Genomic DNA, 17,508 nt, shown 5'->3' on the forward strand with positions numbered 1-17,508 from the left:
AACCATAGGTCTGGGCATCGTAGCTTCCTGCCAGTTGACCGAGGCTCACAGGCAGATGGGTCCCTGGGACACACGCGGAGAGGCTCCTGCCCGGGCCACAGGCCCCCCACTGCCCCTGCCCCAGAACGGGGGCCGCAAAGCAGCCCTGTCTGTGTCTCCTGCCTCTAGAGGGAGTATTGGACCAACACTTGTAGAAAACGGGGTCCTTGCGGGCCACTCATTGGAGGGACACAAATAAATCTTGGCCGACTTTCTGCTGAAACTTACGAGTGTTCACACCTAAGCCTCTTACAAGGTCAGCTGTTTAGCTAAACATGAGCTCATGATCTAAATTTACACAATAATGAAGAAAGCAGCTACAAGGGGAGACAATCAGCCAAAACAATCAATACCAGATTTAGATTCCCAAGGCCATCCATCAGATGTAGGAATAATCGGGTGCAAGGCAGAAAATATACATAAAACTGGCACTGAAACAAGGCACAAGGATGTTTTCAAAGACTGGTAGGATCTCTAAAACATTTTTAAAGGACATGTGATTGATAAAGCTAAATACACAAATGTTGTGTAATACAACAGATTAATCATTGAGAAGAGTGAAATTATGCTGTTTTGAAAACTATGGCAGGTCAGATTTTCTGCCTAATTATATAAGAATATTTCTCTAAAAAATACCCATTATTTCAAAGACTTATTGGCTGTGAAATAAGTTAAGGGTATTTCAAATGGCTTGTCTGCAAAGAAAGGTGAGATGTAGGGGATCACAGAAAGTCGAGGGGAAAATAGGTCAATATATACATTGCTATATGGTGAACTAAGCCTTAGGCCAGCAACAATGGAGAGGACCTGACCCTTAGAAACGTACAAGTAAGCTGGAATCTTCAAAAGTTCAAATCTTTATATGTAAAAAGTTTTATTAAAATGAATAACCAAGTGTTTTAATTGACATCAGAAGATGAAAACAATAAACCCTGAGAACATAGAAAAAAGTTAAATAAAGATATGAGCAGAACTTAATACAACAGAAAACGTATAAAACTCAGGTGACTTAGTAAATCCGAAGAATCTTCTCTGAAAAAATTTAAAAGACACACTTTGACTAAGGAAAACAAAAACATAAGTAAAGAATATACAGAAAGAGTCAGGACAATGTTAGAGCAGAGAATATATGAAATGCCAGTAAATTTGAACATTTCTGTCAAGTGGACCATTTCCTAGCTCCTAAAGTTTACCAAAACTTACATAAGAGGAAATCATTTAAGGTCATCATGTCTGCCCTTGGCATTCTCGGAACGCCCTGGCCTCAGAATGCAGCCTCTGTAGTCCATGGTAACCTGCGGAGAGGGGGCGGGGCTGAGGGAGGTTGGGACACTGCCCTCACTGAGGGAGTGGGTGTGGCAATCTCTGCTGTGACTGAACAAAGGGCAGGGGAGCAGGGGGCCCAGGGCAGGGCCCTCAGAGCCCGGCAGGCCCAGTGGAGTGTCACAAGCATTTAGGCCCAGGCCAAAGGGCGCTTTCTTTGTCTGCACAGCTGCCGAAACTCTCACCTTTCCACTCAGGCCGCCCTCTTACTTGAAGTGTGTGTGGAACCTGTCCGCGCAATACACCTCGCTGCACAGCTAACCATAGGTCTGGGCATCGTAGCTTCCTGCCAGTTGACCGAGGCTCGCAGGCAGATGGGTCCCTGCGACACACGCGGAGAGGCTCCTGCCCGGGCCACAGGCCGCCCACTGCCCCTGCCCCAGATCGGGGCCCGCAAAGCAGCCCTGTCTGAGTCCCCTGCCTCTAGAGGGAGTATTGGACCAACACTTGTAGAAAACGGGGTCCTTGCGGGCCACTCATTGGAGGGTCACAAATAAATCTTGGCCGACATTCTGCTGAAACTTATGAGCGTTCACACCTAAGCCTCTTACAAGGTCAGCTGTTTAGCTAAACATGAGCTCATGATCTATCTTTACACAATAATGAAGAAAGCAGCTACAAGGGGAGACAATCAGCCAAAACAATCAATACCAGAATAAGATTCCCAAGGCCATCCATCAGATGTAGGAATAATCGGGTGCAAGGCAGAAAATATACATAAAACTGGAATTGAAACAAGGCACAAGGATGTTTTCAAAGACTGGTAGGATCTCTAAAACATTTTTAAAGGACATGTCATTGATAAAGCTAAATACACAAAGGTTGTGTAATACAACAGATTAATCATTGAGAAGAGTGAAATTATGCTGTTTTGAAAACTATGGCAGGTCAGATTTTCTGCCTAATTATATAAGAAGATTTCTCTAAAAAATACCCATTATTTCAAAGACTTATTGGCTGTGAAATAAGTTAAGGGTATTTCAAATGGCTTGTCTTAAAAGAAAGGTGAGATGTAGGGGATCACAGAAAGTCGAGGGGAAAATAGGTCAATATATACATTGCTATATGGTGAACTAAGCCTTAGGCCAGCAACAATGGAGAGGACCTGACCCTTAGAAACGTACAAGTAAGCTGGAATCTTCAAAAGTTCAAATCTTTATAAGTAAAAAGATTTATTAAAATGAATAAACAAGTGTTTTAATTGACATCAGAAGATGAAAACAATAACCCTGAGAACATAGAAAAAGTTAAATAAAGATATGAGCAGAACTTAATACAACAGAAAACGTATAAAATTCAGGTGATTTAGTAAGTCCAAGGAATCTTCTTTGAAAAGATTTAAAAGACACACTTTGATTAAGGAAAACAAAAACATAAGTAAAGAATATACAGAAAGAGTCAGGACAATGTTAGAGCAGAGAATATATGAAATGCCAGTAAATTTGAACATTTCTGTCAAGTGGACCATTTCCTAGCTCCTAAAGTTTACCAAAACTGACACAAGAGGAAATCATTTAAGGTCATCATGTCTGCCCTTGGCATTCTCGGAAAGCCCTGGCCTCAGAATGCAGCCTCTGTACTCCATGGTAACCTGCGGAGAGGGGTCGGGGCTGAGGGAGGTTGGGACACTGCCCTCACTGAGGGAGTGGGTGTGGCCATCTCTGCTGTGACTGAACAAAGGGCAGGGGAGCAGGGGGCCCAGGGCAGGGCCCTCAGAGCCCGGCAGGCCCAGTGGAGTGTCACAAGCATTTAGGCCCAGGCCAAAGGGCGCTTTCTTTGTCTGCACAGCTGCCCAAACTCTCACCTTTTCACTCAGGCCGCCCTCTTACTTGAAGTGTGTGTGGAACCTGTCCGTGCAGTACACCTCGCTGCACAGCTAAGCATAGGTCTGGGCATCGTAGCTTCCTGCCAGGTGACCGAGGCTCACAGGCAGATGGGTCCCTGGGACACACGCGGAGAGGCTCCTGCCCGGGCCACAGGGCACCCACTGCCCCTGCCCCAGATCGGGGGCCGCAAAGCAGCCCTGTCTGAGTCCCCTGCCTCTAGAGGGAGTATTGGACCAACACTTGTAGAAAACGGGGTCCTTGCGGGCCACTCATTGCAGGGACACAAATAAATCTTGGCCGACTTTCTGCTGAAACTTACGAGCGTTCACACCTAAGCCTCTTACAAGGTCAGCTGTTTAGCTAAACATGAGCTCATGATCTAACTTTACACAATAATGAAGAAAGCAGCTACAAGGGGAGACAATCAGCCAAAACAATCAATACCAGATTTAGATTCCCAAGGCCATCCATCAGATGTAGGAATAATCGGGTGCAAGGCAGAAAATATACATAAAACTGGAACTGAAACAAGGCACAAGGATGTTGTCAAAGACTGGTAGGATCTCTAAAACATTTTTAAAGGACATGTCATTGATAAAGCTAAATACACAAAGGTTGTGTAATACAACAGATTAATCATTGAGAAGAGTGAAATTATGCTGTTTTGAAAACTATGGCAGGTCAGATTTTCTGCCTAATTATATAAGAAGATTTCTCTAAAAAATACCCATTATTTCAAAGACTTATTGGCTGTGAAATAAGTTAAGGGTATTTCAAATGGCTTGTCTTCAAAGAAAGGTGAGATGTAGGGGATCACAGAAAGTCGAGGGGAAAATAGGTCAATATATACATTGCTATATGGTGAACTAAGCCTTAGGCCAGCAACAATGGAGAGGACCTGACCCTTAGAAACGTACAAGTAAGCTGGAATCTTCAAAAGTTCAAATCTTTATAAGTAAAAAGATTTATTAAAATGAATAACCAAGTGTTTTAATTGACATCAGAAGATGAAAACAATAAACCCTGAGAACATAGAAAAAGTTAAATAAAGATATCAGCAGAACTTAATACAACAGAAAACGTATAAAATTCAGGTGATTTAGTAAGTCCAAGGAATCTTCTTTGAAAAGATTTAAAAGACACACTTTGATTAAGGAAAACAAAAACATAAGTAAAGAATATACAGAATGAGTCAGGACAATGTTAGAGCAGAGAATATATGAAATGCCAGTAAATTTGAACATTTCTGTCAAGTGGACCATTTCCTAGCTCCTAAAGTTTACCAAAACTGACACAAGAGGAAATCATTTAAGGTCATCATGTCTGCCCTTGGCATTCTCGGAACGCCCTGGCCTCAGAATGCAGCATCTGTAGTCCATGGTAACCTGCGGAGAGGGGGCGGGGCTGAGGGAGGTTGGGACACTGCCCTCACTGAGGGAGTGGGTGTGGCCATCTCTGCTGTGACTGAACAAAGGGCAGGGGAGCATGGGGCCCAGGGCAGGGCCCTCAGAGCCCGGCAGGCCCAGTGGAGTGTCACAAGCATTTAGGCCCAGGCCAAAGGGCGCTTTCTTTGTCTGCACAGCTGCCGAAACTCTCACCTTTCCACTCAGGCCGCCCTCTTACTTGAAGTGTGTGTGGAACCTGTCCGCGCAATACACCTCGCTGCACAGCTAACCATAGGTCTGGGCATCGTAGCTTCCTGCCAGGTGACCGAGGCTCGCAGGCAGATGGGTCCCTGCGAAACACGCGGAGAGGCTCCTGCCCGGGCCACAGGCCGCCCACTGCCCCTGCCCCAGATCGGGGCCCGCAAAGCAGCCCTGTCTGAGTCCCCTGCCTCTAGAGGGAGTATTGGACCAACACTTGTAGAAAACGGGGTCCTTGCGGGCCACTCATTGGAGGGACACAAATAAATCTTGGCCGACATTCTGCTGAAACTTACGAGCGTTCACACCTAAGCCTCTTACAAGGTCAGCTGTTTAGCTAAACATGAGCTCATGATCTAACTTTACACAATAATGAAGAAAGCAGCTACAAGGGGAGACAATCAGCCAAAACAATCAATACCAGAATAAGATTCCCAAGGCCATCCATCAGATGTAGGAATAATCGGGTGCAAGGCAGAAAATATACATAAAACTGGAACTGAAACAAGGCACAAGGATGTTGTCAAAGACTGGTAGGATCTCTAAAACATTTTTAAAGGACATGTGATTGATAAAGCTAAATACACAAAGGTTGTGTAATACAACAGATTAATCATTGAGAAGAGTGAAATTATGCTGTTTTGAAAACTATGGCAGGTCAGATTTTCTGCCTAATTATATAAGAAGATTTCTCTAAAGAATACACATTATTTCAAAGACTTATTGGCTGTGAAATAAGTTAAGGGTATTTCAAATGGCTTGTCTTCAAAGAAAGGTGAGATGTAGGGGATCACAGAAAGTCGAGGGGAAAATAGGTCAATATATACATTGCTATATGGTGAACTAAGCCTTAGGCCAGCAACAATGGAGAGGACCTGACCCTTAGAAACGTACAAGTAAGCTGGAATCTTCAAAAGTTCAAATCTTTATAAGTAAAAAGATTTATTAAAATGAATAACCAAGTGTTTTAATTGACATCAGAAGATGAAAACAATAAACCCTGAGAACATAGAAAAAAGTTAAATAAAGATATGAGCAGAACTTAATACAACAGAAAACGTATAAAATTCAGGTGATTTAGTAAGTCCAAGGAATCTTCTTTGAAAAGATTTAAAAGACACACTTTGATTAAGGAAAACAAAAACATAAGTAAAGAATATACAGAAAGAGTCAGGACAATGTTAGAGCAGAGAATATATGAAATGCCAGTAAATTTGAACATTTCTGTCAAGTGGACCATTTCCTAGCTCCTAAAGTTTACCAAAACTGACACAAGAGGAAATCATTTAAGGTCATCATGTCTGCCCTTGGCATTCTCGGAACGCCCTGGCCTCAGAATGCAGCATCTGTAGTCCATGGTAACCTGTGGAGAGGGGGCGGGGCTGAGGGAGGTTGGGACACTGCCCTCACTGAGGGAGTGGGTGTGGCCATCTCTGCTGTGACTGAACAAAGGGCAGGGGAGCAGGGGGCCCAGGGCAGGGCCCTCAGAGCCCGGCAGGCCCAGTGGAGTGTCACAAGCATTTAGGCCCAGGCCAAAGGGCGCTTTCTTTGTCTGCACAGCTGCCCAAACTCTCACCTTTCCACTCAGGCCGCCCTCTTACTTGAAGTGTGTGTGGAAACTGTCTGCGCAGTACACCTCGCTGCACAGCTAACCATAGGTCTGGGCATCGTAGCTTCCTTCCAGGTGACCGAGGCTTGCAGGCAGACGGGTCCCTGGGACACACACGGAGAGGCTCCTGCCCGGGCCACAGGGCGCCCACTGCCCCTGCCCCAGATCGGGGGCCGCAAAGCAGCCCTGTCTGAGTCCCCTGCCACTAGAGGGAGTATTGGACCAACACTTGTAGAAAATGGGGTCCTTGCGGGCCACTCATTGGAGGGACACAAATAAATCTTGGCCGACTTTCTGCTGAAACTTACGAGCGTTCACACCTAAGCCTCTTACAAGTTCAGCTGTTTAGCTAAACATGAGCTCATGATCTAAATTTACACAATAATGAAGAAAGCAGCTACAAGGGGAGACAATCAGCCAAAACAATCAATACCAGAATTAGATTCCCAAGGCCATCCATCAGATGTAGGAATAATCGGGTGCAAGGCAGAAAATATACATAAAACTGGCACTGAAACAAGGCACAAGGATGTTTTCAAAGACTGGTAGGATCTCTAAAACATTTTTAAACGACATGACATTGATAAAGCTAAATACACAAAGGTTGTGTAATACAACAGATTAATCATTGAGAAGAGTGAAATTATGCTGTTTTGAAAACTATGGCAGGTCAGATTTTCTGCCTAATTATATAAGAAGATTTCTCTAAAAAATACACATTATTTCAAAGCCTTATTGACTGTGAAATAAGTTAAGGGTTTTTCAAATGGCTTGTCTGCAAAGAAAGGTGAGATGTAGGGGATCACAGAAAGTCGAGGGGAAAATAGGTCAATATATACATTGCTATATGGTGAACTAAGCCTTAGGCCAGCAACAATGGAGAGGACCTGACCCTTAGAAACGTACAAGTAAGCTGGAATCTTCAAAAGTTCAAATCTTTATAAGTAAAAAGATTTATTAAAATGAATAACCAAGTGTTTTAATTGACATCAGAAGATGAAAACAATAAACCCTGAGAACATAGAAAAAAGTTAAATAAAGATATGAGCAGAACTTAATACAACAGAAAACGTATAAAATTCAGGTGATTTAGTAAGTCCAAAGAATCTTCTTTGAAAAGATTTAAAAGACACACTTTGATTAAGGAAAACAAAAACATAAGTAAAGAATATACAGAAAGAGTCAGGACAATGTTAGAGCAGAGAATATATGAAATGCCAGTAAGTTTGAACATTTCTGTCAAGTGGACCATTTCCTAGCTCCTAAAGTTTACCAAAACTGACACAAGAGGAAATCATTTAAGGTCTTCATGTCAGCCCTTGGCATTCTCGGAACGCCCTGGCCTCAGAATGCAGCCTCTGTAGTCCATGGTAACCTGTGGAAAGGGGGCGGAGCTGAGGGAGGTTGGAACACTGCCCTCACTGAGGGAGTGGGTGTGGCCATCTCTGCTGTGACTGAACAAAGGGCAGGGGAGCAGGGGGCCCAGGGCAGGGCCCTCAGAGCCCGGCAGGCCCAGTGGAGTGTCACAAGCATTTAGGCCCAGGCCAAAGGGCGCTTTCTTTGTCTGCACAGCTGCCCAAACTCTCACCTTTCCACTCAGGCCGCCCTCTTACTTGAAGTGTGTGTGGAACCTGTCCGCGCAGTACACCTCGCTGCACAGCTAACCATAGGTCTGGGCATCGTAGCTTCCTGCCAGTTGACCGAGGCTCACAGGCAGATGGGTCCCTGGGACACACGCGGAGAGGCTCCTGCCCGGGCCACAGGCCCCCCACTGCCCCTGCCCCAGAACGGGGGCCGCAAAGCAGCCCTGTCTGTGTCTCCTGCCTCTAGAGGGAGTATTGGACCAACACTTGTAGAAAACGGGGTCCTTGCGGGCCACTCATTGGAGGGACACAAATAAATCTTGGCCGACTTTCTGCTGAAACTTACGAGTGTTCACACCTAAGCCTCTTACAAGGTCAGCTGTTTAGCTAAACATGAGCTCATGATCTAAATTTACACAATAATGAAGAAAGCAGCTACAAGTGGAGACAATCAGCCAAAACAATCAATACCAGAATTAGATTCCCAAGGCCATCCATCAGATGTAGGAATAATCGGGTGCAAGGCAGAAAATATACATAAAACTGGCACTGAAACAAGGCACAAGGATGTTTTCAAAGACTGGTAGGATCTCTAAAACATTTTTAAAGGACATGTGATTGATAAAGCTAAATACACAAATGTTGTGTAATACAACAGATTAATCATTGAGAAGAGTGAAATTATGCTGTTTTGAAAACTATGGCAGGTCAGATTTTCTGCCTAATTATATAAGAATATTTCTCTAAAAAATACACATTATTTCAAAGACTTATTGGCTGTGAAATAAGTTAAGGGTATTTCAAATGGCTTGTCTGCAAAGAAAGGTGAGATGTAGGGGATCACAGAAAGTCGAGGGGAAAATAGGTCAATATATACATTGCTATATGGTGAACTAAACCTTAGGCCAGCAACAATGGAGAGGACCTGACCCTTAGAAACGTACAAGTAAGCTGGAATCTTCAAAAGTTCAAATCTTTATAAGTAAAAAGATTTATTAAAATGAATAACCAAGTGTTTTAATTGACATCAGAAGATGAAAACAATAAACCCTGAGAACATAGAAAAAGTTAAATAAAGATATCAGCAGAACTTAATACAACAGAAAACGTATAAAATTCAGGTGATTTAGTAAGTCCAAGGAATCTTCTTTGAAAAGATTTAAAAGACACACTTTGATTAAGGAAAACAAAAACATAAGTAAAGAATATACAGAATGAGTCAGGACAATGTTAGAGCAGAGAATATATGAAATGCCAGTAAATTTGAACATTTCTGTCAAGTGGACCATTTATTAGCTCCTAAAGTTTACCAAAACTGACACAAGAGGAAATCATTTAAGGTCATCATGTCTGCCCTTGGCATTCTCGGAACGCCCTGGCCTCAGAATGCAGCATCTGTAGTCCATGGTAACCTGCGGAGAGGGGGCGGGGCTGAGGGAGGTTGGGACACTGCCCTCACTGAGGGAGTGGGTGTGGCCATCTCTGCTGTGACTGAACAAAGGGCAGGGGAGCATGGGGCCCAGGGCAGGGCCCTCAGAGCCCGGCAGGCCCAGTGGAGTGTCACAAGCATTTAGGCCCAGGCCAAAGGGCGCTTTCTTTGTCTGCACAGCTGCCGAAACTCTCACCTTTCCACTCAGGCCGCCCTCTTACTTGAAGTGTGTGTGGAACCTGTCCGCGCAATACACCTCGCTGCACAGCTAACCATAGGTCTGGGCATCGTAGCTTCCTGCCAGGTGACCGAGGCTCGCAGGCAGATGGGTCCCTGCGACACACGCGGAGAGGCTCCTGCCCGGGCCACAGGCCGCCCACTGCCCCTGCCCCAGATCGGGGCCCGCAAAGCAGCCCTGTCTGAGTCCCCTGCCTCTAGAGGGAGTATTGGACCAACACTTGTAGAAAACGGGGTCCTTGCGGGCCACTCATTGGAGGGACACAAATAAATCTTGGCCGACATTCTGCTGAAACTTACGAGCGTTCACACCTAAGCCTCTTACAAGGTCAGCTGTTTAGCTAAACATGAGCTCATGATCTATCTTTACACAATAATGAAGAAAGCAGCTACAAGGGGAGACAATCAGCCAAAACAATCAATACCAGAATAAGATTCCCAAGGCCATCCATCAGATGTAGGAATAATCGGGTGCAAGGCAGAAAATATACATAAAACTGGAATTGAAACAAGGCACAAGGATGTTTTCAAAGACTGGTAGGATCTCTAAAACATTTTTAAAGGACATGTCATTGATAAAGCTAAATACACAAAGGTTGTGTAATACAACAGATTAATCATTGAGAAGAGTGAAATTATGCTGTTTTGAAAACTATGGCAGGTCAGATTTTCTGCCTAATTATATAAGAAGATTTCTCTAAAAAATACCCATTATTTCAAAGACTTATTGGCTGTGAAATAAGTTAAGGGTATTTCAAATGGCTTGTCTTCAAAGAAAGGTGAGATGTAGGGGATCACAGAAAGTCGAGGGGAAAATAGGTCAATATATACATTGCTATATGGTGAACTAAGCCTTAGGCCAGCAACAATGGAGAGGACCTGACCCTTAGAAACGTACAAGTAAGCTGGAATCTTCAAAAGTTCAAATCTTTATAAGTAAAAAGATTTATTAAAATGAATAAACAAGTGTTTTAATTGACATCAGAAGATGAAAACAATAACCCTGAGAACATAGAAAAAGTTAAATAAAGATATGAGCAGAACTTAATACAACAGAAAACGTATAAAATTCAGGTGATTTAGTAAGTCCAAGGAATCTTCTTTGAAAAGATTTAAAAGACACACTTTGATTAAGGAAAACAAAAACATAAGTAAAGAATATACAGAAAGAGTCAGGACAATGTTAGAGCAGAGAATATATGAAATGCCAGTAAATTTGAACATTTCTGTCAAGTGGACCATTTCCTAGCTCCTAAAGTTTACCAAAACTGACACAAGAGGAAATCATTTAAGGTCATCATGTCTGCCCTTGGCATTCTCGGAAAGCCCTGGCCTCAGAATGCAGCCTCTGTACTCCATGGTAACCTGCGGAGAGGGGTCGGGGCTGAGGGAGGTTGGGACACTGCCCTCACTGAGGGAGTGGGTGTGGCCATCTCTGCTGTGACTGAACAAAGGGCAGGGGAGCAGGGGGCCCAGGGCAGGGCCCTCAGAGCCCGGCAGGCCCAGTGGAGTGTCACAAGCATTTAGGCCCAGGCCAAAGGGCGCTTTCTTTGTCTGCACAGCTGCCGAAACTCTCACCTTTCCACTCAGGCCGCCCTCTTACTTGAAGTGTGTGTGGAACCTGTCCGCGCAATACACCTCGCTGCACAGCTAACCATAGGTCTGGGCATCGTAGCTTCCTGCCAGGTGACCGAGGCTCGCAGGCAGATGGGTCCCTGCGACACACGCGGAGAGGCTCCTGCCCGGGCCACAGGCCGCCCACTGCCCCTGCCCCAGATCGGGGCCCGCAAAGCAGCCCTGTCTGAGTCCCCTGCCTCTAGAGGGAGTATTGGACCAACACTTGTAGAAAACGGGGTCCTTGCGGGCCACTCATTGGAGGGACACAAATAAATCTTGGCCGACATTCTGCTGAAACTTACGAGCGTTCACACCTAAGCCTCTTACAAGGTCAGCTGTTTAGCTAAACATGAGCTCATGATCTATCTTTACACAATAATGAAGAAAGCAGCTACAAGGGGAGACAATCAGCCAAAACAATCAATACCAGAATAAGATTCCCAAGGCCATCCATCAGATGTAGGAATAATCGGGTGCAAGGCAGAAAATATACATAAAACTGGAATTGAAACAAGGCACAAGGATGTTTTCAAAGACTGGTAGGATCTCTAAAACATTTTTAAAGGACATGTCATTGATAAAGCTAAATACACAAAGGTTGTGTAATACAACAGATTAATCATTGAGAAGAGTGAAATTATGCTGTTTTGAAAACTATGGCAGGTCAGATTTTCTGCCTAATTATATAAGAAGATTTCTCTAAAAAATACCCATTATTTCAAAGACTTATTGGCTGTGAAATAAGTTAAGGGTATTTCAAATGGCTTGTCTTCAAAGAAAGGTGAGATGTAGGGGATCACAGAAAGTCGAGGGGAAAATAGGTCAATATATACATTGCTATATGGTGAACTAAGCCTTAGGCCAGCAACAATGGAGAGGACCTGACCCTTAGAAACGTACAAGTAAGCTGGAATCTTCAAAAGTTCAAATCTTTATAAGTAAAAAGATTTATTAAAATGAATAAACAAGTGTTTTAATTGACATCAGAAGATGAAAACAATAACCCTGAGAACATAGAAAAAGTTAAATAAAGATATGAGCAGAACTTAATACAACAGAAAACGTATAAAATTCAGGTGATTTAGTAAGTCCAAGGAATCTTCTTTGAAAAGATTTAAAAGACACACTTTGATTAAGGAAAACAAAAACATAAGTAAAGAATATACAGAAAGAGTCAGGACAATGTTAGAGCAGAGAATATATGAAATGCCAGTAAATTTGAACATTTCTGTCAAGTGGACCATTTCCTAGCTCCTAAAGTTTACCAAAACTGACACAAGAGGAAATCATTTAAGGTCATCATGTCTGCCCTTGGCATTCTCGGAAAGCCCTGGCCTCAGAATGCAGCCTCTGTACTCCATGGTAACCTGCGGAGAGGGGTCGGGGCTGAGGGAGGTTGGGACACTGCCCTCACTGAGGGAGTGGGTGTGGCCATCTCTGCTGTGACTGAACAAAGGGCAGGGGAGCAGGGGGCCCAGGGCAGGGCCCTCAGAGCCCGGCAGGCCCAGTGGAGTGTCACAAGCATTTAGGCCCAGGCCAAAGGGCGCTTTCTTTGTCTGCACAGCTGCCCAAACTCTCACCTTTCCACTCAGGCCGCCCTCTTACTTGAAGTGTGTGTGGAACCTGTCCGCGCAGTACACCTCGCTGCACAGCTAAGCATAGGTCTGGGCATCGTAGCTTCCTGCCAGGTGACCGAGGCTCACAGGCAGATGGGTCCCTGGGACACACGCGGAGAGGCTCCTGCCCGGGCCACAGGCTGCCCACTGCCCCTGCCCCAGATCGGGGGCCGCAAAGCAGCCCTGTCTGAGTCCCCTGCCTCTAGAGGGTGTATTGGACCAACACTTGTAGAAAACGGGGTCCTTGCGGGCCACTCATTGCAGGGACACAAATAAATCTTGGCCGACTTTCTGCTGAAACTTACGAGCGTTCACACCTAAGCCTCTTACAAGGTCAGCTGTTTAGCTAAACATGAGCTCATGATCTAACTTTACACAATAATGAAGAAAGCAGCTACAAGGGGAGACAATCAGCCAAAACAATCAATACCAGAATAAGATTCCCAAGGCCATCCATCAGATGTAGGAATAATCGGGTGCAAGGCAGAAAATATACATAAAACTGGAACTGAAACAAGGCACAAGGATGTTGTCAAAGACTGGTAGGATCTCTAAAACATTTTTAAAGGACATGTCATTGATAAAGCTAAATACACAAAGGTTGTGTAATACAACAGATTAATCATTGAGAAGAGTGAAATTATGCTGTTTTGAAAACTATGGCAGGTCAGATTTTCTGCCTAATTATATAAGAAGATTTCTCTAAAAAATACCCATTATTTCAAAGACTTATTGGCTGTGAAATAAGTTAAGGGTATTTCAAATGGCTTGTCTTCAAAGAAAGGTGAGATGTAGGGGATCACAGAAAGTCGAGGGGAAAATAGGTCAATATATACATTGCTATATGGTGAACTAAGCCTTAGGCCAGCAACAATGGAGAGGACCTGACCCTTAGAAACGTACAAGTAAGCTGGAATCTTCAAAAGTTCAAATCTTTATAAGTAAAAAGATTTATTAAAATGAATAACCAAGTGTTTTAATTGACATCAGAAGATGAAAACAATAAACCCTGAGAACATAGAAAAAGTTAAATAAAGATATCAGCAGAACTTAATACAACAGAAAACGTATAAAATTCAGGTGATTTAGTAAGTCCAAGGAATCTTCTTTGAAAAGATTTAAAAGACACACTTTGATTAAGGAAAACAAAAACATAAGTAAAGAATATACAGAATGAGTCAGGACAATGTTAGAGCAGAGAATATATGAAATGCCAGTAAATTTGAACATTTCTGTCAAGTGGACCATTTATTAGCTCCTAAAGTTTACCAAAACTGACACAAGAGGAAATCATTTAAGGTCATCATGTCTGCCCTTGGCATTCTCGGAACGCCCTGGCCTCAGAATGCAGCATCTGTAGTCCATGGTAACCTGCGGAGAGGGGGCGGGGCTGAGGGAGGTTGGGACACTGCCCTCACTGAGGGAGTGGGTGTGGCCATCTCTGCTGTGACTGAACAAAGGGCAGGGGAGCATGGGGCCCAGGGCAGGGCCCTCAGAGCCCGGCAGGCCCAGTGGAGTGTCACAAGCATTTAGGCCCAGGCCAAAGGGCGCTTTCTTTGTCTGCACAGCTGCCGAAACTCTCACCTTTCCACTCAGGCCGCCCTCTTACTTGAAGTGTGTGTGGAACCTGTCCGCGCAATACACCTCGCTGCACAGCTAACCATAGGTCTGGGCATCGTAGCTTCCTGCCAGGTGACCGAGGCTCGCAGGCAGATGGGTCCCTGCGACACACGCGGAGAGGCTCCTGCCCGGGCCACAGGCCGCCCACTGCCCCTGCCCCAGATCGGGGCCCGCAAAGCAGCCCTGTCTGAGTCCCCTGCCTCTAGAGGGAGTATTGGACCAACACTTGTAGAAAACGGGGTCCTTGCGGGCCACTCATTGGAGGGACACAAATAAATCTTGGCCGACATTCTGCTGAAACTTACGAGCGTTCACACCTAAGCCTCTTACAAGGTCAGCTGTTTAGCTAAACATGAGCTCATGATCTATCTTTACACAATAATGAAGAAAGCAGCTACAAGGGGAGACAATCAGCCAAAACAATCAATACCAGAATAAGATTCCCAAGGCCATCCATCAGATGTAGGAATAATCGGGTGCAAGGCAGAAAATATACATAAAACTGGAATTGAAACAAGGCACAAGGATGTTTTCAAAGACTGGTAGGATCTCTAAAACATTTTTAAAGGACATGTCATTGATAAAGCTAAATACACAAAGGTTGTGTAATACAACAGATTAATCATTGAGAAGAGTGAAATTATGCTGTTTTGAAAACTATGGCAGGTCAGATTTTCTGCCTAATTATATAAGAAGATTTCTCTAAAAAATACCCATTATTTCAAAGACTTATTGGCTGTGAAATAAGTTAAGGGTATTTCAAATGGCTTGTCTTCAAAGAAAGGTGAGATGTAGGGGATCACAGAAAGTCGAGGGGAAAATAGGTCAATATATACATTGCTATATGGTGAACTAAGCCTTAGGCCAGCAACAATGGAGAGGACCTGACCCTTAGAAACGTACAAGTAAGCTGGAATCTTCAAAAGTTCAAATCTTTATAAGTAAAAAGATTTATTAAAATGAATAAACAAGTGTTTTAATTGACATCAGAAGATGAAAACAATAACCCTGAGAACATAGAAAAAGTTAAATAAAGATATGAGCAGAACTTAATACAACAGAAAACGTATAAAATTCAGGTGATTTAGTAAGTCCAAGGAATCTTCTTTGAAAAGATTTAAAAGACACACTTTGATTAAGGAAAACAAAAACATAAGTAAAGAATATACAGAAAGAGTCAGGACAATGTTAGAGCAGAGAATATATGAAATGCCAGTAAATTTGAACATTTCTGTCAAGTGGACCATTTCCTAGCTCCTAAAGTTTACCAAAACTGACACAAGAGGAAATCATTTAAGGTCATCATGTCTGCCCTTGGCATTCTCGGAAAGCCCTGGCCTCAGAATGCAGCCTCTGTACTCCATGGTAACCTGCGGAGAGGGGTCGGGGCTGAGGGAGGTTGGGACACTGCCCTCACTGAGGGAGTGGGTGTGGCCATCTCTGCTGTGACTGAACAAAGGGCAGGGGAGCAGGGGGCCCAGGGCAGGGCCCTCAGAGCCCGGCAGGCCCAGTGGAGTGTCACAAGCATTTAGGCCCAGGCCAAAGGGCGCTTTCTTTGTCTGCACAGCTGCCCAAACTCTCACCTTTCCACTCAGGCCGCCCTCTTACTTGAAGTGTGTGTGGAACCTGTCCGCGCAGTACACCTCGCTGCACAGCTAAGCATAGGTCTGGGCATCGTAGCTTCCTGCCAGGTGACCGAGGCTCACAGGCAGATGGGTCCCTGGGACACACGCGGAGAGGCTCCTGCCCGGGCCACAGGCTGCCCACTGCCCCTGCCCCAGATCGGGGGCCGCAAAGCAGCCCTGTCTGAGTCCCCTGCCTCTAGAGGGAGTATTGGACCAACACTTGTAGAAAACGGGGTCCTTGCGGGCCACTCATTGCAGGGACACAAATAAATCTTGGCCGACTTTCTGCTGAAACTTACGAGCGTTCACACCTAAGCCTCTTACAAGGTCAGCTGTTTAGCTAAACATGAGCTCATGATCTAACTTTACACAATAATGAAGAAAGCAGCTACAAGGGGAGACAATCAGCCAAAACAATCAATACCAGAATAAGATTCCCAAGGCCATCCATCAGATGTAGGAATAATCGGGTGCAAGGCAGAAAATATACATAAAACTGGAACTGAAACAAGGCACAAGGATGTTGTCAAAGACTGGTAGGATCTCTAAAACATTTTTAAAGGACATGTCATTGATAAAGCTAAATACACAAAGGTTGTGTAATACAACAGATTAATCATTGAGAAGAGTGAAATTATGCTGTTTTGAAAACTATGGCAGGTCAGATTTTCTGCCTAATTATATAAGAAGATTTCTCTAAAAAATACCCATTATTTCAAAGACTTATTGGCTGTGAAATAAGTTAAGGGTATTTCAAATGGCTTGTCTTCAAAGAAAGGTGAGATGTAGGGGATCACAGAAAGTCGAGGGGAAAATAGGTCAATATATACATTGCTATATGGTGAACTAAGCCTTAGGCCAGCAACAATGGAGAGGACCTGACCCTTAGAAACGTACAAGTAAGCTGGAATCTTCAAAAGTTCAAATCTTTATAAGTAAAAAGATTTATTAAAATGAATAACCAAGTGTTTTAATTGACATCAGAAGATGAAAACAATAAACCCTGAGAACATAGAAAAAGTTAAATAAAGATATGAGCAGAACTTAATACAACAGAAAACGTATAAAATTCAGGTGATTTAGTAAGTCCAAGGAATCTTCTTTGAAAAGATTTAAAAGACACACTTTGATTAAGGAAAACAAAAACATAAGTAAAGAATATACAGAATGAGTCAGGACAATGTTAGAGCAGAGAATATATGAAATGCCAGTAAATTTGAACATTTCTGTCAAGTGGACCATTTCCTAGCTCCTAAAGTTTACCAAAACTGACACAAGAGGAAATCATTTAAGGTCATCATGTCTGCCCTTGGCATTCTCGGAACGCCCTGGCCTCAGAAT

This window comes from Mesoplodon mirus, assembly GCF_964341445.2.
Source record: "Mesoplodon mirus genome assembly, chromosome: 1".
In the NCBI taxonomy this organism is placed as follows: domain Eukaryota; kingdom Metazoa; phylum Chordata; class Mammalia; order Artiodactyla; family Ziphiidae; genus Mesoplodon; species Mesoplodon mirus.